This window comes from Eumetopias jubatus, unplaced genomic scaffold (assembly GCF_037043125.1).
Source record: "Eumetopias jubatus isolate StellerSeaLion01/CBP00866 unplaced genomic scaffold, mEumJub1_p1.0 scaffold_2, whole genome shotgun sequence".
Taxonomy (NCBI): Eukaryota; Metazoa; Chordata; class Mammalia; order Carnivora; family Otariidae; genus Eumetopias; species Eumetopias jubatus.
The window spans coordinates 130247429-130271270 of NW_028274808.1; the positions used below are offsets into that span (position 1 = coordinate 130247429).

Here is a 23842-nt window from a genome sequence, read left to right on the forward strand (position 1 = left end):
TAAAAACAACTCCTGAACTAGAAATCTGTCACAGTCTAGCCCCTACAGCCTGCATATTAATTGTTAATCTCAGGAAAATCACTCTACCTCAGTTTTCTTTCCCGTAACATGAAATTATTCCTGCCTTGCAGTGTTGTTATGAAGACAGATAAAATCGTTTATGCGAGCACTTTGTAAAGTGTTTTGTGTTACACAGATGTTAGGTGTAAAACTTTGACCAAGCTTTTCTTAACGAGGGTGAGAACCAGAAGAAAGACATCTGTCCTTGGTGCACCAATACCTTAAATGCAAAACCATAAAGCATAACCACCATAAAAACATAACTGCCCTTGTTTGGGAAGGGGCCTACTGCAGGGATGGTCACTCAGCACACTTGTCACAATCTTCTCTCCATCAGCCAAATTGAACATGATGAACTGATTACTGCATTGTTTGACCAAGAGCCAAGACACAGACTTAGAGTCCTTCTTAACCCACCTTCAGAAAGTTGCTCTCAATCAACTAGAGCTGGCATGAAATAATTTATTTGAAAACCCTGGCCTGGTAGTTTAGAAAGTGGTCCCTTGGCCAGCAGCATAGACAGCACCGTGAGCCTCTTAGAAATGCAGATTCCCATGCCCACACAAGACCTACTGAATCAGAATCCACATTTCAACAAGATCCTTGGGTGAGTCCTGGGCGCTGGTTGAGAGGATATGTTTGGAGTGGTTTGAATCCCAGTCGTGCGGGTTACTACGGGGTGTCCTCAAGCAAAGTGTCTAAATCATGGAAGCCCGTTTTTTTGCAGTGAATAGCAACCCCCTCACTGAGTTGTTGTGGGAATTAAGAGAAGGCCACATATAAGGCATTTTGCAAAGTGCCTGCCAACAATATTCAGTTAATAATAGTTATTTTCATTGTATCATTTGCACCATCTACAGCTGCTAACCATACTACACATCCATTTAATATTACTGAAGCCACTCAGCAGGAACAATTTTCACAGCCATCCACGCCCATGGATGGAGGCGTGGGGTGGGGGGGGAGGATGGACAAGAAAACTGTCCGCAGTGCCATCTCCAAATACGCAGGGCACTGTACATTTTGCAACACATACTAAACGTCGGGGGGTTCCTTGCTTTCAGATTTTCACTGCACGTGGCTTTATTAGAAACGGTCTGCTAGAGTCTAGACACAGCCATGGAGTCTGGTGACCTGTGGGAAGGAGCAAGGGCCAGCGTTCCTGCTGAGTCGCTCTGGGCCCCACTCCTCTACCGTTAACTCTTTCTTAACTTTCCATCTGCCTCTGGTCACCTTGCAGCAGAACCGTAACCCTTCAGCCCCTACCCAGCTACGCCCCTGGCGCGCAGCAAGTCGCCTCTGCAAAGCCTTCCCGGGGGACCTGGAAGGCTGGGCTGGGGTGCGGCGGGGGCGGAGCTCGGCGTCCTGCTGCCGCCGCCGCCGCCTCCGCGGCCACCGCCGCCACCGCCTCCGCCGCGGCCGCCTGCGAAGCTGCAACCCCTTCCTCCGAGGATCTGGCCGGGCGCCGCTGCCCTACGTGGACAGGTGGGCGCATCCCGGGCCTGACGGATGAGCGGTGGGGCACGTGAACTCCCACCTCCAATTTGGCTCCGTGCGGGGCAGCAGCGGCGGCGGCTGCAGACCCGCGGTGGGGGCGGCCCCCGCGGTCTCCGCCCGGCTCCTGCGCGCCGCCTCTGCTCTTTGCATAGTAATTTCAGTTCCTGCAAGCACCCAGCTCGCTCCCGGAACGGGTCTAAAAAGGACCGCCGCTCCAGAGCCCGCCGGAGCCATCCGTGTGGCGCCGAGAGCCGCTGCTTGGGATATGCGACGGGAAAACCCCGCCACAGCGCAGGCAGTGGCCCCGCCGCGCCGGGGAGAACCGGGCGACAGCAGGTAGGCGACCGGCGGCCGCGGGAGGAGACGCCCCCCCTTTCCCCGCGCCACCTCTGCCCAACGTCCAACCCTTGGGACCGGAGCTTTGCGGTGTGCTCCGTACTGACGGGGGATGGGTTCGGTCCCACATTTTGCCCGGTGATCGTTTGCCTGTTGCTCTTGTCCCCATCCCATCCTGCGCTCCGGGAGGGGCCGTCTTTCTCGCAGGTGATGAATTTCTCTGCAAGGTCATTGCTCCTTTAGGCTCTGGCTTTGAAGGTAAATGGGAGAAGATGCCTGTTCTCGTTCTTGGGCGGGGGGTTTATAAGCAATAGGGTCTGCACACTGTGAATATCCAAATAGATGTGTGTGTGTGTCTGTCTGTCTGTGTGTCTGTCTGGTAATACTATACTTACATTTTTCTCATTTTCCCATGCTTATTCTCTTTAGGGTCAAAACACTATAGTTTGTGTGTGTGTGTGCGTGTGTGTGTACACGCACACATTTACATATATAGTTTTTCTTGAAATAGGTGGAGAGAGAAGGAGGGCAGGCAGAGGTTGATAAAGGGAAATCATTGTAGAGACCAGTTCAGTATCTAGAGGTGAACTTTGGAACCACATTAAATCAGGGTATAGACTAGAGTCTATAAATGGTTCTTTGGAGATGGATTTTAGAAAAGATCCGAACAGTGCCAGCCAATACACACAACAGATTTTCATTCTATCCGGGCAGATCTAAAAGATATACCCCAAATTGCAGACGCAACAATGGACAATGGATGGGGGGGTGCAGGGGAAGGGGGGGGCACTTGGGCAATGGGAAGTGAATTTTGGGTGGTGGGAAGGCAGCAAATCGCTGTTGGATTTAAAGGGCCTCCTGAAGAAGCATTGGGAGAAATCTCTGCTTGAAGTGTCGGCAGTTCAAGGTTAAGATGATGTGAATGTCCAGAAACCAGGAGAGGCAGTGGGGAAAAGGCAAGGGTTTAGAGGAGGAGGGGAGAAAGAAGCTCAGAGTCACCAGGAAGCAACTCCCTTTTATTAAGGTGTCTTCTTCCAGTTAAAGCAATACCTGGATACGGCTCACCTGAATATTTTTCACAACACGTTTGCTAAAGAACCATCGGTCCATATTTTCATTTTATTTTTGTGAGGAATCTGGGTCATGATGGGAGTGAAAGAAACAGAAGTGTTTACAACACCAGCAAGATTTGGAGAGGGAGTTGATTAAGGCTTAGCTTCATGAAATATTTACACATCTCTTGCGTGGGCTTTTGTTTGCTCTTGTTGGTGCGGCTGCATATTTTACTTTGATAATGCTTTGAGTGTACTTCTCTTGAATGTGCTTATTTTCCAGTTATAAACTATTCTTTCTTTTCCATTGTGCTCACCACTGGCCTGCCATGAGTCTGGGAATAAAGACACATGAGTCACAGCATAAAGAAGAAAATCTGCTCTGTCGCTATCTGCGAAGGACAGGAGTTTGTATTAGAGAATGTTCTTTAAATAGAATCACAAAGAGCACTTTTCAAGTTTTTATGTGTTGGTGGGGGGGAGGAAATGGGTTGTTGATTCATAAACAGGAAAAAAAATAGTAATTGCCATTGCAGGTCTAGATGTTATATCTCTGGGATTTATTTTGGAAACAGAGCAGAGGAACTCATGGTGATCCATGAGAGTATGTTGTGTTGTGGTGAGGCTTCACCTAATTACTAACTAGACTTTTATGAAAATGATGAGGGCAAAATCAGAAGTGCAGAGCTTCACATGGGAAGTGGAGGCCTAAAGCATGACCTGAATCAGATCCGTCTCAACTGGAGGTCGGGGTGGGGTCCAACAAGCTGTTTCGAAATTTGGGTGTTTTTTAATTGCCTCAATACACTTGCCTTAATTATTTGACCCCGTGACATTTTCTTGATTGTGCCTCCGATATGCTTAAAAGAATATATTAGACACAGCTCTCCTTCACTGTATGAATTTCCAGTCAGAAAATCTACAGTGGGCGAGGAAGCATGAAAATAATCAGTCATAGAATCCCAAATCTTAAAAGAGTGGCCTCCGAGATTCAGGACACACAATTCCAGCCCCAGCTCACACTTGAGTTCCTTTGGTGGTAACGGTTTCTGCCCTAGATGCGCTCACTCATTTATTGATTCATTCATGCATTCGACATTTGTTTTCCAGAACTCACCACGGTCCTAGACTGTGGAACAGAACAGAAGAGTGAGCGAGACACAGCCCCTGCTGGTAAAACTTGGGAGGCAGGGAGTACCCGCTAGTTAAGTGCTCTGACAAGGCCTGCACAGGGTGCTTTGGAAGCCAGGTTGCGGAGGTAGAGAGGACAAGCACAGCGCCCGGAAGCCTGAAGGACAAGGGGAACTGGTCTGGTAAAGAGGAGAGAGAGGAGCAACCCTGGTATGGGGACCAAAGACTGAAAAGGCCCAGGAATAACAAGTAGCTCTAGGTGGGTGAAAAACAGCTGGTAGACAGAGATGGAAAGATGAGGCTGAAAGGAAGCTGACTGACCCTCCAACTGAAGTCTGGTAGAGCGTCTAACTCATCTGGTCAGTAAACCGTTTGACCTGGGAAAGTTAGGTAAGCGCATTTATATGGAGGCGCGATGTTGTTCACATCATCCAATTTTATACCCTCCAAATATCTAGAAACCCCATTTATTAATTTGTAATAACCCGATTAAAAGGGAGACGAGCCCTTAAGGAAGTCATAATTCTCTGTGCCTCACTTTCTTCATCCGCGAAATGTCTACTACCTACTTTGCTTATTGTGAAAATAAAAGGGAGTGAGAGAATGGAGACTGGAGTTTTATAGAAATGCAGAGGATCCTATTTTTATGATAACAGTGCTCAGGGCAAAAAGATGGAAAATACTGTTTATGCCAAGGATTTAATTGTCCCAGATGACTCCAAAAGGTGCAAGTACCATGGTCTGAAAAACTGAACTAAAAAAAAAAAGTAACTGAGAAACATGTGCTAAAGAGAGCCAAAAGGTCTCATACAATTTTTAAATTATGTTTTAAGTGAGGGAAATATATACAGCGGTCCCATAGTAATCAGCGCCCTTCTAGAACTGGTCACAACCCATTGTGAAGTCAGTTTACTGGGTCTGATGGTATTTTTGTTTTCAAAAAAATAAAACAGAGTAAAGCAGAATAGAAGGATAAATAAGCATAGTTCATGGAACTTTTAAATTAAATATATATTTATTTATGGGTATATATACACATCGGACTATGATGTAGAATGTATGTTTGATTATGCATCATGTTCCAAAAAGTCCAAAATGCTCTAAGTGATGAAGAAGAGATGCTTCCAGTTTGCAAGACCCCATGAGTCAACTGGAAGATCTGATACACAAGCATTAACACAATATTCTGAATAGCCAAACTGCCTTGAGAAAGGCAAGACTTTATGACTTGCCAGTAATTCATGGCAGTAAAGTCAGGTGAGAAGACCTTGTGGACTGCATTCATCTAGAAAGGCTTTAAGGAAGAGGTAGGAATGTGAGCTAGTTTATGAAAGATGAATGGATCTGGGTGGGCTGTGAGGAAGGGGTGGTGGTATAGAAGTAAAAAAATGAGGTGGGGTAATGTGAGCTTTATTAAAGAATCATTAAAAAAAATGAGTATCGAGTTGGGGGGAGACAATTGCAGCAGAATCTCTGTTTAGGCTAAAATCTGACTCAAGAGTTGCTATTTATCTTATAGCTAAGATTTCTTTTCCTAATACTACTGCTTTAAGGAAATCTAGACAGAATGGCCGTCACATCATAAATCTGTCATTTCCTGCCTTTAAAAAAAAATCTCTTTTGCAATAATTTACTGGCTAGGCCTTGTTTCGATTGAATTTAATAAACAATTGAAATCACATGATACACCACACTGTAGCATGAGCATTTCTTTTCTCAGAACACAAGTACCATCATTGGCGCAGAGGGACAAGGGTGATCAAGTGACTGTCTCGAATCAGGCAAACCTTTCTATTCTCCTATAAGTCTCCTTTCCTGCGTGCCTCGTGGGTATAAATGCCTCGTGGGTATAAAGCCCCATGCTAGGAACTGACAGCTTCATGAAGATGAAACAGAGGACCAGGTACTCATCACCCCAAGAGGAAGGGCAGAACCTGGCAGACTTTATTTCTTGTTGCTCTATGACTTGTTCATCATTTTAGTTAAATATTTAAATATGATTGTATGTATTTTGAGAAGTTAACATCAGTGTGTTTTGCTGCAACCTGATAGCTATTTCAAGGAGATAAAATCAGATGAGAAAGTCTTTACTGATGTTTTTTAAGGTGTTTGGTGGGCTTCTTTCAGCTCTTGCTGTCTTTCCTATGGAATCAAACAATGTTATGATATTGATACCCTTTTGAATAAAGTTATGCCTTTAACCAGAAGAGCACCAGTTAAAATAGAGACTCAGGTGCCTAAATTAGTTGATTTGGAGTTGAGTCAAATGTGGAGATTTCACTTTTTTATGAAGATGTCCTGGACTCCTCTTTCGTCTTCCTTCTCCACATCAGAATGTTTAGATCAGTGATAAATCTAACTTTTTTGCATAAGAGTCAAGTCCAGAATAATAAAAACATTTAGAGGCTTCATTTGAATTGAAAAGACATTTTATTGAATTTCATGGGGGAAAATGTAAATGCGCGTACCATTTAGATTACTTACTGTCTTGAATGCCAGTGAGAAAAATTTTCACAGCTTTTTATCTGGGCTTATTGGAGTTGGCAACACAATAACAGCTTTCTAATTTTTCATGTCTGTAATTAGATTGTCGGCTTTATATTAAAACTAGCAGCATAATGGGGGGGGTGCTGAATTATTATTACCAGGAAATATTAACTGACCTTTAGCTGGAAGGTTAAATGCTATGACCCATGGAATCTGAATCCGATTCTGGTGGTAGGGCTTAGCAATCTCTATTTTATGATGGTCCTAAAGTGATTCCAATAGCCAGGCTTGAACACCACTGCTTAGTCCTGCCTTTACTTACAGGGAAATAAAAAGATCACAGGTGAGTCCCAGATAAGTGAATAATTTGTCCTAATCATTGTTAGAGCTGGGGCTAAAATCTAGACCTCTTCTTTCTAATTTTCTACTGCTTTTCTGCTAAGGGGAGAAGGAACAGGGTCTGAAGAGAGGATTTGAATGTTCCAGAATGGTGGGGGGAAGGGAATCTGATTATTCCTGCAGCCCTTCCTCCCAAATTGAGAGTCAGTGCAGTGAGCCTTTCTAAGTGACAGTGCAGTGATTTCTGTCCCAGGGGTCTGATGTGGCAGAAAAACGGTGGGCATCAGCTGTGTGATCAGAGGCAAGGCACTTTCTTGGCCTTACACACCAGACTCAATTTAAAAATGTTAATTCTTGGGTCTTAGACCCAGTGGCTACTCAAGCCAGTCCTAGAAAGACTGCTTTAGTCAGTAGTCACAGCTTGTGACACTTGCAGACCCAAGCAAACCCTGAAAAAACTCAAGGCTAGAGAGTAAAAATTCCCAAAGTCACAGGCACCTCCAGGGACCTCGGTGCTCTTGCTAATTCAGTAACAGACAGCTGGACAGAGAGCTCCCAGAGCTCCTTAAAAAATCACATTTGCATCTACTAATTTTCTGGAGAAAAGGAGTGGCAGAGGATCCTTTTTTAAGCCTGAATTGCAAATGGTCCAGCAAAGTGGGAGATCTGGTTTAGGGGGGAATAATCAAGATGTTTTATTGGGGATAGACTCTTGATTGTTTTTTCAGGATATTGATTTCTAAATAACCTAAAATTAAAACAACCATATTAGGTCTATGGGAGACTCTTCTCTTTCTTTGTAATGTACAACCTTGGGTAAATTAAATGCTTGAGGGAGTTAAGCATTTGTGTTCCCTGTATTTTCTCAGTAATCAGAGCATCTTTTTTGTTTCAGTTCTTGTTGACAGTTTGTCTAAAATGTAATAGTCTGTGCCTATGCATCTGCCTTAATAAGTAAAATATGGCAGATATCATCAGGATTCAGAATTTTGCATCAGTTCCAGATTTTTATTCTGAATTATGGCCGTGTAGGAAAGGGCTGCTGAATATAATAGAGAAATTTTTAGTTGTTTTCCTTCTTTTTTACTCTGATGTGAATTTGCTTTCTCCTGATACACTTTTTTAAAACTGTTCAAAAACGCAAGAGATACTTGATTCATTGTGGATTCCACTTTGTTGAACTCTGGTCATTGCCTTTGCCATTACATTATTTTGGAATGTTCGGGCCTTCATCCTAAATTGGTTTCTCAGTCCCCTCAAAACATGGTTTAAAGATCAATTATTTCAGCAACCCCTCCGTGATTTTTATGCCCTGTCTCTATTTTCTTATACAAAGCATGAATTTTTAATTTATACTTAGTTATATTGTTTCCTAAGCATGCCTTTCTTTGAGTCCTATAAATGAGTTCTCCTTGAAAAATTGCAGGTAAAAATGAAGTGGCTAGAATTTTAATGCTAATGAGAATTTTAATCAGCGCTAAGGTTAATAAATGGATGTGCATTTCCCCTTGCATCCTTGAATGAGTCAAAATTGCTTATGACAAATGGGTGTGGAGGTTCGGTCTTGTTTCCATGTTGAACATGTTCTGAAAGCAGTCCGCGAGCAGGAATCTGTCAATGTCAGGGTCAGGGGCTGAGCTCTCATTAAGTGAGTGAAAATGCCTATGCAGTCTCCTTTCACATGGGGATGAGTTCACGTCTATACATAAAGATTCTGGGAGCAGAAGAATCCCTGGCTGCGAGCAGCTGAGAGACCTGATGCACTTCACTTAACCTGTCCAGTCCTTGGGTTTGAAGATGTATGGACCAGATCAGAAATTAAAAACTGGCAGTTTGTGGGCCCAGCAGGAAGATCATGTTTTATTTGGCTTGCAGGTATTTCTTTTTAATCAAGCCAATATTTAAAAATCAAGAGATATATTATACAAAATGAAACACTGATGCTTATTCTCTAGGTAGGAGCTAAATAACGGTATGAGCTCTCTCTTTATTTCACACCAGTCCCCACCACTCCCTACTGTCTCTCGAACACTGAGGCTTCATATAAGTCACTTGTACTCAACAACTTCATTTAATAGGAATTGAGGTTGTGAAGTCTGCACTAGGTGTTTCCTCAGGATCATCGAGCCTCCGGTGCTGTGACTGTGCTCATGAAATTGATGGGACTCTCCAAAGTAGAGAGATCACTGCATGAATGTAGTTAACTCCCATAAACTATAATGAGAGTCTAAAAAGCTTCCATCATCAAAATACGTAGATTCTGTGGAAGGTTAATGAATACAAACTGAGTTGACCCCATCAGTTAGTAAGAGAATAGTGAATTTTGTTTTTTTGTTTGTTTGCTTGTTTGGTTTTTACTGTCCCACATTTGGCAACAAGCAAACAAAATGAACCATCTAAAGAACAATTTACTTATTCTTTAACTTAACTTTTAACTTAACCAATAAGTACAATTTTACATCAGAATGCTTTACGTATTTTTATTTTTAACTTACTTTTTTAAAGATTTTATTTATTTATTTGATACAGAGAGAGAGAGAGAGAGAGAGAGAGAGAGAGAGAGAGAGAGTGTGCGCCAAGCACAGGCAGGGGGAGCAGTGGAGGGAGAGGGAGAAGCAGGCTCCTCCCTGAGCAGGAAGCCGGATGTGGGGCTCCATCCCAGGACTCTGGGATCATGACCTGAGCCCAAGGCAGATGCTTGACCGACTGAGCCACCCAGGCGCCCCTAAAGATTTTATTTAATTATTTGTTAGAGAGAGATAGAGAAAGTGTGCGCGCGAGCGAGCAAGCACAAGCAGGGAGAGCAGTAGGCGGAGGGAGAAGCAGGCTCCATCCCGGGACCCTGGGGTCATGACCTGAGCCGAAGGCAGAATCTTAACCCACTGAGCCACCCAGGCGCCCCAGTGTATTTTGAAATGCACCATATCTTTATGTTATGTACAACTCTTTAGGCATATACCAAACTTGCAGAGCCTCCTGGAAGCCCAAAGCGTCTCTCAGTCTTTCAAGTAACGGTGCATTTCTATTTAGTCGGCTTGGCAGTTGAGAACAAACTGTCAGAAGTAGGATCAACTCGTCTCCTGGTTTGTGGCTCTGTCTGTACAGCTGAGAAATGTTCATCTAACGATGACAGTTGGCTGGGCTGTCAAGCCATCGCCCAGATCGCTGCACAGTCTGGCCACTGGCTCGCGTGGACCTGCTCTGCTGGTACGGCTCACACGGAGCTGACTGTGGCAAAGTTGATCTATTCGTGTTGTAAATAGAGACAAATGCCCTTTGAGACAATAAGATGAAAAACTCAGGCAGAGCTCTAAAGTAGAGAGAGCTCTTAATTAATAGCTCTCTGAAATCTCATTCTTTCTCAACGACTGCCACCTTCCTTCCTCGTGCACACTTCACTGCATACCACCCCCTCATCGTGCCTCCTACCTCGCTTCTAAAAACATCCTCACATCTAATTATTAATCCCCAAGCGCCGGCGCTTCGGCAGCTTCACTCCAAGAAGACAATGCTAAAAATAGTAGCAGGGGAAGCCAAAAGAGGACACATGCCACCTCGACTCCACGCTTGCTTTGGACAGAGTGCATTTCCTTGTAGGATGAGGTCCATGTCTGTAAGTATTAGGCCTCCTATCACCCAAAATGTATTGATAATATATAAAAGACCACAGGTGTTAAAATTCTTTAGGGATAAAGTTCATTTTTCCTTAGTGATTTTAAGTAACATAGATTTAGTTACACTGAAATGTTCCTGCTCGTATGAAGAACTCTTCTCCTGTTCCCCTGGTGGTTATTTGGATGCTTAAAATTGTAATGATGAGTTTTTAAAGAAGATCCCTCTGGGGTTTGTGGCTTTTGAGTAGTGAGTCTAACTCTCGGGGAGGGATGATAAAAGTTCATCATGTGAGCTTGATGGATTGGGGATGTATCCGTTATTTCTGCTTTGCAAATGAAATAAAAGCATTCCTCAACCTGGAAATAGGAATTTATTTAGGAGATGAAGTATAGAATGTGAAAGGGGACCGGCTGAAGCTCTGATTTAAGGAAGACGGATGCTTGGATCACTTAATCCATTTGTATTGAGTACTTGATATATATGTTAGGCCCTGTACTATGTGCTGGGGATTCAAAAATGAATAAAACATAGCCTGAACTCTCAAATAATTCCAGACTCCTGGCCTACATAAACATATTAATAAATATGGCTCAGCAAAGTTAGAGTGGGCTCTTTTCCTGGGAATTGCTTGGGAATTCCCCGACCAGCCTCACAAGCAGGCTTCTTTTTCTGTCCCAAACAGACACCCCCTGAACCTCTCTCTTCCTTCCTCTAGGCCCTAGCAATTCACTTACTTTCCGTTCCTCTTTGCAGCTTCGCCACCTGCTCACCACACCTGGGTTCCTTTCTTCCCAGCCAGGCCAACTTGAAAATGAGAGGAAGCCTTTTCCCACACTATACTTCCTTAATGTCATCAAAAATAAAAATGTAGACATATGTACTTTCAACTTCATTCTGCTAAAAACAACTAAGAAACAGAGGGTAGCAAATGTGACCAAGATGGGGCAGGTGTAAGATCAAGAAAACTCCTAAGTTTCTGCTGGCAGCTAGTTTATATGCTATAGGAAATTTCCTGCCCATGAGTACACGAGAACCTCCATATAACTTCATTCCCTCCCTTTTTCTTCTATTCAAGAAAACATCTACAAATGCAAGTGAGATAAATGAGAGTAACATTATTATAGAAATTACTTTATCATTGAGATTAGCGTAGCTGACATTAGAGAAAACTGCTCTAAATTTAGTCTTTTAATAAATCACCTGCTGTCAGTGGTACTTTACCATTGCTCATAAATGGTTTGTAATACACTAGGGTATTTTAAGACAAGTTAAAGGCCACTGTTTTGGATCATTGCTTAGACTCTCAAGGATCACCTCCACCCTTGGAAAATAGTCTTTATCAGATCATTATTGGGTAAGGTGCCCATTTCGCGGTACTGAAAACATTTGGGTGTTTTCCTAGTTGCTCCGTGAAATACCCCATGTCCTCGTGCTACCCTTTTTTTCTAAGGTGTGCTTATCCCTCTTCCCTGGTCTTCCTCTTCAGTATGTTAAGACCCTGGAAGGTCAGGTGGTAATTCATGTCTCTGGAATGCCTGGTGAGTGATTTCACCTTTGTGTATTCACCCCTGCCGAGAAGGGACCTTTCTTGTGGCATAGGGGAAATAAGAGAACAGGGCGGCACCTAGATTTCAGAACTAATGATGATAAGTGGAAAAGAACAAAAAACCAGCCAAACACATGGGGACGAGGAAGTAAAGTGGGGTTAAGGGGGAGCACGAGCCTAAGGGAACCACCCATGGCACTTTTGCCATCTTGGTTCTAGGGCATGAGAGAACCCTAGTACATTTCTCTTCATCCATCTATGCTCCACTGTAAGGAAACGGGAGATGGAGAGAATACAGATCTGTATAATTAATGAATTCCAACTCTTTCGAAACTGCATTCTGTAGGCTTTTTTGTTAATGACATCCTGCTAAACCCATTTCTCATCTAGACCAATCTATGAGGTTTGTACGATTACTTCCCCCATTTCAGAGATGAGGAAACAGATTAGAAACTTGCCCAAGGTCCCTCAGATAGTAACCGACTGAGCTGTGTGCACATTCAGTCGTCCAACTTCAAAGGTCACAGGCTTCACTACCGAGCCACACTACAATGGTATTAACATTATTAATTATTATTACCACTGGGTCAAAAGAAGAGGAATAGGTTGGATTTTGTAGATGGATTTCTCCTATCTCGGACTGCATTTTGTGTTGCTGAAAAACCAAACTGAAAGCTTCTAAATCAGAGATAAGTCGTTCTTTAAGCAAACAGAGTGAGTTCAAGGACAAACATTTTAGGTTCAAACTTTATAAATCATTGTATAGGCGGTTAGGTTGAAAAACAAAATTTTTTATCAAAATATCCAGGTGACACATACGTTCAGCAAACAATATTTCTTTGTTTCTCAAGAGAAGAACCAAATACAAATCAGGTAGTCACATGCACACACACGTGCGCATACACACATAGAAGAACAACGAAGCATGTGCCTGTGTTTAGCCCTACCTATGGACTTTGGACTGAGACACTATTTATAGAACTAGTGTTTCCGTGATTGATGTTTTAATCATAGATACTCATTTACTTATGAAAGTTGAGCAATTCCTCATTATAGCTTGCAGCTAAGTGTTCTAGTTGCAAATTAAAGGCTGAAAAAAAGCCAGTCTGTGTACAGAAAGCTCATTTGAGACAAGTTTCTTCTTAAAACTATATTTCTAATAATTAATGATACCTGACAGGAGGATGAAACATCTCTGTCCATTTTGAAGATGAAGATCCACTAATTGTTTTTAAAGCCATGACTTTTGCCTTAATTTATTTTTAGTTCCTTAATAAGCAATTGATTTTTTTTCCTAGTTTAAAAAAAAATAGGCAGAAGTCACCTACCAGCATTGGTCTTATTACTGGACTCTTGTCATCAATCTGGAATGTCGTTACCACTTTGTGTCGTTGCAAAATCCAAATGCTTTGTTCCAGGGGATGGCATGGTAAAGTGCACCAGTTTTCAAAATGCAGGCGATTTTGATCAGTGACCTGTAAGATGATCTTAGATAGTATATAGATTTACTTTTTATTTTAATAGTTATGAATTTGTTTTAGTATAAATATATTAAGAATCCATTTAAAAGTATATTTTTAAAAATATGCTATATTTTTAAAATATACCATATACTAAAATATACCATATACATACTAGGTATATTATATGCTACATGAAAAGTATATTACTAGCACATCAAACATGTGGTTTTACCATTTCTTAATTCATTAAGAATTAGGAATTCATTAACTATACCAGGCTAGTATTTTCAACTAGTGCACCAGTTAAAGTCAGTTGAAGAAAAAAGGTTAGGTAAAAAATAGTGTAGATAAGAAGCACCATAAGGCAAAAATCATGAAAGTGGCACGCAAATGTCACAATCTGGGAAAGAGGTACTTGAAGTCATGTCATTGCCCAAGGCACCTCAGGTTTTCTCTAGAAATGAAATGCTTAGTCCAGAAATTCTTAAGAACAATTCTAGTTTTAGTGTTCGAGTTTTTAGAAACGGTCTTTCATTTTTTTTCCTTCTATCTTGGGCCTGTTTTCTGCATTTGGGGTCTCTTCAGCCTTTTCTGGAACTTGGAGATGCCCTTCTTATCCCCCCCTCTCCATCACCACCAAGAACTTATGCATTCATTTATTTACACATGTATTCATGGAACAAACAGCCTGTGGAGACTTTCTGTAGTAGGTGTTGTAGACATGCAAGAAAGCTAGAGGTCTGTCTTCTCGGACTTCTGTATTAAATGAATCTGCATGTCTGTGACTCCCATTGAAGTTAAAGTCGTGGACTTCTGCCATAATCTTTTCTTTGTACTTCCTAAACGACTAAGAGATCTTCATTGGAAAGTCCCTTCATTGATAAAACACATTGTCAAAGCTCATATTACAAATTTAAAACACGTGCGGTGCAACTCCTGAATGGAATTTTATACATGTGAATGGACTAAAGGGGTTTGTACATTTCATCGACAGATAGGTCTAATTCTTGGGCTATTTTGAATACAAAGGGAAAAAATAGTACTGTCATGATTTTTGAGTACAGAATATTGCATCTTTGGTCAATTAGAAATTCTTACAAGTTTAAGTGAAATGAAAATACTTTAGCATTTGTCGTTTTTTTTTTTTTAATCCATTACATTGAGAGAGGAGCTGCGTTTCAATGACATTTGTTGTTTTTCTATATAATTTACCCCTAAACAAGTGGCTAAGGTATAAGTATTATTATGACTACTTTTTTCCTGGGAATTTGTCCTTGAGAAACGTTGTGGAAATTTTGTAAAGCACCTGAATGTGGTGAGTATAAATTGTCTCCACTATCTATGTAATGTCAGTAGAGCCGTTTTATGCTTGCCAGCAATTCATAAGATTTTTCTATACTGGTGAAAAGGATATAGCTGTGGTTTCCTGCCGAAGTTTCTATATAATAGTGAGAAAAGCATCAGAGGATGCAGTTGGTTGTGGTTGTTTGCTCATGCACTGCTGCTCTTTTCTTTTTTTGTAAAAAACAGGAAGCTGAAATTTGCTCTTAGATCAGTCGATGTTTAATAAGGTCTTATCTATGTGCTAAAACGTAAGGATGTAAAGATGAAAAGATGCTTCTCTGCCTTTAAAGACCATAAAAATCTTACTATTAAGAAATATTAAAGTAAAGAAGTTAAAGCACTAGTGACTGTATTTACTCTCAGTGCACATACATCGTGATGAAAAGTGATTACTTGGAATTGTTTTTCAAATTTTGAATGTTCATGTTTTATCGTGAGTAGATAAAACTTTCCAAATGTCACATTAAAATGTATTTTGAAGAAGCAGCTAGTTAGCCAAGTGGTTTTTTAACTCTAGTAACTGCAACAAAGTTCAAATTAGTTTGTTAGTTTTCCTCTGTTCTCTCCTCATGGATCAGACTCCCAATTCTCCAGCCCAGTAGTTTTGAGTGGAATTGAGCAAACAGCATATTCCAAGTCTCTTTCTCAAAACCAAGGTAAAATCAAATGACATGCTTAGGCTGAATAAATCTGTACTATTGCATTTGATACTATCATAATTTTTCTTAAAAAGAAAGCCATGCACAAAAAGAATATTTGTAACCAAGTACCTGTTCTGAATAGGAACAATCTAATGGAAACCATATCAGTTAGGAAAGCAGGACCACGGTGGTGGATATGGAATAACGGATTTATTATAAGTTTTAGACCTTACACATTCATGGGAGCTTATTTAAAAAAAGTCTGTGGGAAGCATCTGGTATTGGGCCTGAGGTCATCATAGGTTCACAGAGCTGGCAGTGGTAAAGAAAAGCTGGGTATGACGTGGAGCCCAGCGAGGACAAACGAGAACCTGCAAAACAGACAGGAACACATAGACAAAACAGAATCGGTGTTGGACTCCTGCAAACTCAGTGACCTGGGAGAACCGTAGAAGGAGCTGGCCCTCTTCACTGCAGAACTGTTCGTGGACCCGGGGGGCAGAGGCGGAGGGAGAGGCTGTGGTGGGAGGCTAAGACCTGCAGCCTGGCTACTGCCAGACGTCACCACGGTGAGCTGAGGGATCCATGCGCAGCCCCTGTTGCGCCACACCGCCCTTCCAAGGTAATAATGCCACTGTCCAACGTCTGCCTCCAGATCTCACATCGTTTTCCCTTGTAGCCAACTATATTGAAGAACTAGTTAGGGAGGGGAATTCTGGGAATGGATTTCCATCTGAGCTAGGTGGACACTTAGTACAAAACCAGCCCAGAAACTAGCCAATAGAAAGAGAAATATCTAAGGTTAGAAAGTCCCTTGTTTTTGAGTTCTGCAAGAGTCGTTTCTGCTGCAAGACTCAGAGTCTGGTCTGCTTGTAGATTATATTTAAGACATTTTCTTCTATAGACTTATACAAATTTTCTTCTATGTACAACTATACGTTGTTGGTTTACTTCCATTCAAAAACTAAAGTTTCAGAAAGAGTTATCTATAAAAAAAAAGTTCTAAGATTCATGTCATTTAAGTTACTGAGCTCATCTCCTATATATCACCTTGCAATGTAAAAGTTAACTTTTATAGTAAATAAACTATATATCATCTTGCAATGTAAAAGTTAATGAAATTAACTCTGCTCATGGCTGGAAGATGCAAGGATGAACATCTTTTCTGCCACAATAGATTCCAAACTCCCTTTTTGGATTTCCATAAGTGCTACAGAAGGCTAATGTAATATGTTACAGAAAAACAGAAGCTGCCTTCCCAGTGTTTCTTTTACTTCTTTGTTTTGTTTTGAAACTCTTGGGTGTGAGGATGTATGCCGTGGTGCTATATGAAGTGCTGAGCTTACCAGTGGTGAAAGAGTTCAACCAAATGCTATAGTCAGGATTCCTGGAACGACTGACAGGTTGGCCTATGGCACTTCCAAGACACATCCATTTTGAGATTCTTTGAGTCTTTTTCAGTGACTCACAACCCCCCTTTTTCCCCCAACTCACTAGGTGAATAATGTTTACAGACAGGTTCCCCCCTGTAATTCCAACTTTTTCTCTCTCACCTAAAAAGTACATTGAAGTGCAAGCAAGTGGCAAAAAAACAAAAACAAAAAAACAGTCAACCCAGGCAGAGGATTTGAATAGACATTTTCCCAAAGAAGACATACAGATGACTAACAGGTGCTCAACATCACTAGTAATCAGGAAAATACAAATTCAAACTCACAGTGAGATCACCTCACACCTGTTAGAATGGCTATTATCAAAAAAGACAAGAAATAACAAACATTGGAGAGGTCATAGAGAAAAGGACACCCTTGTGCAGCATTGGTGGGAATGTAAATTGGTGCAGGCACTGTGAGAAACAGTATGGAGGTTCCTCAAAAAATTAAATTAAAAATAGAAGTACCATAGGATCCAGCAGTTCCAACTCTGGGTATTTATCTGAAGGAAATGAAACACTAACTTGAAAAAATATCTGTGCTGCTGTGCTCACTACAGTATTATTTGCAGTAGTCAACGTTAAGCAACTTAAGTGTCACTGATGGATGAATGGATAAAGAAAATGTGATTATACACACACACACACACACACACACACAGGAATATTATTCAGCCATTAAAAAAGAAATCTGGTCATTTGCAACAACACATGGATGGACCTTGAGGGCATTATGTCAAGTGAAATAAGTCTGACAAAGACAAATATCCTATGATCTCACTTAGAAGTGGAATCTAATAAAAGAAAAGAACAAAAAATGACAGAAATGATCTCATAGATACAGAGAACAGACTGTGGTTGCCAGAGGTGGGGGTGGGAGTGAAATGGGTGAAGGGGGTCAAAAGGCACAAACTTCCAGTTACAAAATAAATTAGTCCTAGGGATATACTATACAGCGTGGTGACTGTAGTGAATAATACTGTGTTCCATATTTGAAAGTTACCAAGAGAGTAGACCTTAAAAGTTCTCATCACAAAAAAAAAATTGCAGCAGTATGCATGTTAACTAGACACTGTTGTGATCATTCCGCAATACATACAGGTATCAAATTATTATGTTATACGTCTGAAACGATTGTAACGATATATGTCAATTATAGCGCATTTTTAAAAAAATGCAAGTTAAGTGACATAATTTGTAAAATAAATAGATCATAACCTCTTACAAAAGAACTGGTAAGAAAAATCTTGTTTTTCATGTTGGCACAAATCTAGTTCACCATCCGAACCATATTTTCCAATTTGCCCCTTGATAAAGCAAGAAAACAGACATCTATAATTTAGACAGGTATACACAAAAACAAATGAAAATGGAAATACCCAATTTCCATGAAAAGGGAGAAAAGTGCACAGTTGTGTTAAAATTGCTATGACATCAGACAAGTGATAAACTTGGGCAAACGAGATTAGATTTGGATACATATGTGTTGACCTAATCTGATCACAGAGAAGCGTTTATTTCAGGTGCATGTGTTATTTGCTGCCGCTGCAAGTCCCTGCACTTGGGTGGTGTGGCAGCACATCCTACAGACAGGGATGGCTAAGCCTTGACCTTTACCCATGAAAGAATCCGTCATCTCGTGGGAGGGATAGCATAAAGTCCAAGTGAAAGGGGAGGAGAAAGTATTGAGTGTGGCCTTAATGTGGAAGCGACAATATGACGGTTCTGAAAAGATGAAGTCTTAAAATTCTGTCTCACACTACAGAACTAGAATGACAAAAACAAAAGACTAAAACAGTGACGATGACAACAAAAGCCATGAGAATACCAAGCATTGGCAAGGATGCGAAGCAACTAGAACTCTCACTCGTACGATGGAAAGTATTTTGGCCGTTTCTTGTAAAATTAAATATTCATTTCCCATGGGACCTGGCAATTTCACTCCTGTTTACCTAAGTGATGTGAAAACCGATGGTAACTCAAAAATCTATCTGTAGTGGCTTTATTCATTATCACCCAAACCAGAAAATAAACCCACATGTCCCTCAGTTAGGGAGTGAATAAGCCAACAGCGGCAGATTTCGTGTGATGCAATACTATTCAGCAATAAAAAGGAACAAACTATGGATGCACACAGCAACACAGATGAATTGCAAATATGTCATGCTAATTAAAGAAGTTAGACTGAAAGAACGATGTACTTTTATATTTATATGACATTCTGGAAATGGTAATACCATAGGAGTGGAGGACAGATGAGTCGTTAAGAGTGGACAAGGGTTGACAACAAAGGAATAGTCAAGGGGTGTTTCTCTAGGGGGTGATGGGACTGTTCTGTACCTTGATTGTGGTAGTGGTCATACAACCATGCATTTGTAAAACTCCTAGAACTGTACACCAAAAAGAGTAAATGTAACTGTATGTGATTATTTTTAATTCTTACAAAACAAATTCCGCCTAAAATCATGGTCCAGAGTTTAACATCCTCCTGGTTCTGGAGTCAGAAAAACAGACCATATGGGGAAGATGCTAATCCTATTTCCTGCTTATTGACACAGAAAAATGTGCAGACTGAACAGATCTGTGCTCTGATGTCCAGAAATCTTGGGTCAGTTTCTGTCTCAAAACTCTCTTTAAATGGAGAAAGGCAAGTATCATGGGGCCGTGGATATCAGCTGACAAAGTCTGTTGCCTAAAATAATGTTACGTTAACCGTCTGGTGGGGGTGTGCTAGAGGACTGTGAGCTTGCTGTGTCCTCTGCTGACTGTGTGTGAATGCAGTGTGTTTTTCTCTCTCCCCCCAGTCTCGTATTCACAGACTCTTGAGAGAAACTGTTAATTCCAATATCATTTATTGGGGTCTTATTCTATGCAGAGTGCTGTGCTATGTGCTATGAAGGCTAAATATCAAGCTACTTAGAGTCTCCATCAAAAATGGAGCTTACAACCTAGTATGAGAGATACGACTTCATTCAGTCAGATTATGATAAATCCTGCAATAGGTTTTCTCGCCGTATTGGGAGGAGAAGCCATCACTTCCTACCACAGGTATCGGGAAGAACTTATTTTGCAAAGAGTGTATGGCATTTGTTCTGAATTTTAAGAACCCAGTAGATTCTAAGGTCCCTGAGAAATGGATCCTTTCTGTCTTATCCGCCAGTTTCCCCCCATGTCTGGCATAGTCCTTGACACACTGTTAATACATTGATGTTTCAGAATTAATTAATGAAAGAAAGAAAAGACAGCATTTTCAAAGGCAGAGAATCCATTTCAAGAGGCCATAGGCTGAGCAGAGGAATGCAGGAAAATGCTTCAAGCCTGTTGAGGTGCTGAGAGTAGTTCCATTTGGCTGGAGTATAGGGGGTCTGTGGGAAGCAGTGTTCCTGTTGAAATCAGACCGGAGGGCGTCTAGAGTGCCAGGTTAAGTAATTGGAACACTTTTCAGTAGAGAAAGACTCTGAAGGATTTTGAGCATGAGGTGATTAGATCTGTGTTTTTCAGTGAGGTCATTTGTCAGCGATTATGAGACAGTGACTGTGAGTGACAGTATGAGCTGTGTTGGAGCCAAGGAGAGAGACTGCCTGAGGCACCTGTACCAGCTCGAGCAGGACTTGAAGAAGCAGTGATTGCAATATTCCACCTGGAAAACAGGAGTCAGAAGCCCCTGGGATTAAGTCCTAGCTCTGCTTCTTTTAAACCGTGGGACAAATCACATAAGGTTTTGCATATTTTTAAAAAAGCTATGTAATGTGAGAGGTATGTTGAGTCCAGCTATTGGAAGGAAGATTGCAGATACTTGTAGCAGAGATGGGACAGGAATGGGGACTGCATAAACATCAGGGTTGAGGGGGTCAAGCTGTCAACACGGCTCCAGGATTCTAAGCCGGATCTGACTGGGAGAATGTTGGTGCCATTAACAGAAATAGAGGTGTCAGGAGGAAAAGTTCATTTTGGCGGAATGATTTCGGATCCTGGGTGGGATGTGGTTTGGGATACTGGCATGACACGCATGTCAGATATCTGGCCTGCGGGCATTAAAATGGAGGAGGACGGGGGCGGGGCGCGGGAGGGGTGCTTGGGTGGCTCAGTCAGTTGAGTGTCTGCCTTTGGCTCAGGTCATGACCCCGGGGTCCTGAGATCGAGCCCCACATCGGGCTCCCTGCTCGGCGGGAAGCCTGCTTCTCCCTCTCCCTCTGCTTGTGCTCCCCTCCCCCCCTCTGTCAAATAAATAAATAAAATCTTTAAATTTTTAAAAATAAATAACTTTTAAAAAATAAGTAAATAACTAAAATGGAGGAGGATGGGAACATGGGGAGAGGGTGATGCCAGGAATTACAGCGATTAGATCAGCACCATTAGATATCCCAAGTGTGAAAGAGATTTCCAAGGACAGGAAAGAAGAAGAGGAGAATTCCTGCTAACACCCGGATTTAGGGGTCAGAAAAGGAATAAGTTTAATCTAAGGCTACAAAAGGAGTATCCAAAAGTGGAAGGGAAAGTCTCAAAGGACAGTGTCAGGGGAGAGGGGATCAGTGGTGAAAACAGAGCCAGAGTTCAAGAGGGATGAGAAAGAAAATTGAGTTTCCTCATTTTAAAATTGAGAAAATAATACCTTCCTTGCTGGTGTGTTGTGGAGAGTAAATAAGAGACAGTACTTAGTCTAATATCTTATAAATAGCAGGCTTAAAAATCGGAGCTATTATTTGTACTGTTATTGGAAATTAATTCTCATTTTCAGTATCCTTCAGGAATTTTTTTAAAATGTAACCCAAACCTTGTGGGTTCTGTATGTGTGGGATGTTGCCTTTCTAAAAGGTAAATCATAGGCTAAATCTCCTGCATAATAACGTCTCCTGACCTTTAAAGGGTAAAATGCAGCTCCATCCCAGTTTTAGAAGTGCTTCATACTGTTCTGGACAAGAGCATATTGTTTCTCAGTAACTCTCATTAGGGTGCCCTGCATGGAAAAACAGAATTCTCCTATCCAGGCCAATGTCGAATAATAGCAAGTTACACAGGGTAAGAAGAACTTGCTCATCTGCTTCCTTCTGCCCTAATGAGGAATATATCATTTGTATGGAATTAATGCTAAATTTCAGTCCTGAAGGTGGCACTGAAAACCTAGTTGACACAGAAAATCTTTAAGGAAGGGGGGAAAAGAGAATTGGTTTGATATACACACTTTTACATTATCTTAGGAATAAGTGCTCAAAACGGCATAGAACTGTTATCAAATCTATTTTATGTTGTGTTGATTATTTTTAAATTTTTTTATCTAAGAGGCTGAGCATCTCTGCTTTGATTCATGTAAGAACCAGTTTGCTTTTTAAAGAGAGAAAAAAAAAATCCTCCCTTCCAGGATCACACCTGTGTCTCACCTCGAATCAGCCACCTTGAAAATGTGTGCAGTTAGGGACACACAGTGAGAAAGCAGAAGAGGCTCAGGGGCCACTGCTGTTCCTCTGGAGAAACCTATCCAAGGCAAGGAGCAGGATTCTGTGACCTTTAAGGACCCGTAAGGCTCTGAAATTTGACAGCATGTCATTCCACATGTTCAAATCAATAATCAAAAGTATGTGAGCTCCCAAGGAAACTGATAAAACTTCCCCCCACCCCCATCAATTGACATGTTTGCTGGTCCAACACAGAAACTGGAGCAAACTTTCTTCTATATTTGAAGTAATTACTAAAAATCAAATTATCAGGAATCAGCCGATCAAATCTTTCCCAACTTGACGCTGTATTACGATTTTCCTAAGATTCAAAAACACTTCTAAACACACACATTTATTTTTCCTCTTTCATTACACATTCTAGTTCATGGAATCATTCATTTCTTCACTCATTTCAAGGTATAGAACTTCGAAACAATTCCTGAAATAAAATTCCTTAACCTGGCATTGAAGTCTATTCATCATAGACTTGGGCCTAGAGCCATGTTTCCCAATGAGTATCTCAACACGAACCCCATTTACACCCCTACCCAGCTCTTCTCCTTCATACAACCTTAAGCTCCAGGCACAATGGACCACGGTTAGTCTTTGATTTCCTGTCTCTGAATCTTTTGCTTGGGCTCTCTCCCTCTGTCCCAAATGCTCGGTTTTTAAAACCTAACTCAAATCTTTACCCTAGCCTAGGAAACAGTACACAGTCCAGTTTGGTCAGTTTGGATGTAGTAACTACAGTAATGTAACTTCTAATGACATATAAACCCCAAATTTCAAAGGCTTAGGGAAATAAAAGTATATGTATATATTTTAAAGTCTTTACCAGCACCTCCAAAAATCCTTTTAAGTTCACCGTAGTGTTAATTGAATATTTGCTCTTCTGCGTTCCCACAGTCCTTTCCTCTCCCATGTCTAGCACACGTCATTTTTAGGGGGATATTGTCCCTAAAATGTTCAATTTTGAAGCACATCAGCCAGCTTTTACATATTTTTATACATATTTGCATAGCTCCCACAAAGCTTAGCACAATGTCCAGGACATGGGAATCCTCAGTAAATGTTTATTGAATTCAGTTCAATTTTCTGTTGGGTTCAGTATTCCTTAAGAATTTGAGGCTGGAGTAGGAGATTTTAAAAATAACTTGCTTTGTAAGTATTTATATGGTACCACCTTGCAAATCCTTATAAAGTTAACAGTTGGATTTTTTTGTGTCTTTATTGTATCTAAGGTTATTTATTATGTGTAATATAATGAGAGAAAGCACAGTTTTCCTGTCAGTACTTGGTGTGACTTTTCTTCTTTGAGATTTTTATTTTCAAATCATCCTAAAAGTTAAGAAGCTTCTGGAACCAATGACAAAAAATACAAAAAGACAGGAAATTAATGTATAAGAGATGTACATAGCAGATGAAAATAAATTGAAATTGGAGTCACATTCTAAAAACACAAAA

General features: G+C 41.1%; 1 protein-coding gene across 3 annotated transcripts in view; it reads left to right on the forward strand.

Moving 5' to 3' along the window:
* The first annotated feature begins 1469 nt into the window (after positions 1-1469).
* Positions 1470-23842, forward strand: part of GPRIN3 (GPRIN family member 3) — a 61150-nt gene continuing 38777 nt past the window's right edge. For all 3 annotated transcript variants that reach the window (XM_028117760.2, XM_028117762.2, XM_028117763.2), the window contains exon 1: positions 1470-1893. The gene's annotated coding sequence lies outside the window, so the exon portion shown is untranslated. The remainder of the gene's footprint in view (positions 1894-23842) is intronic.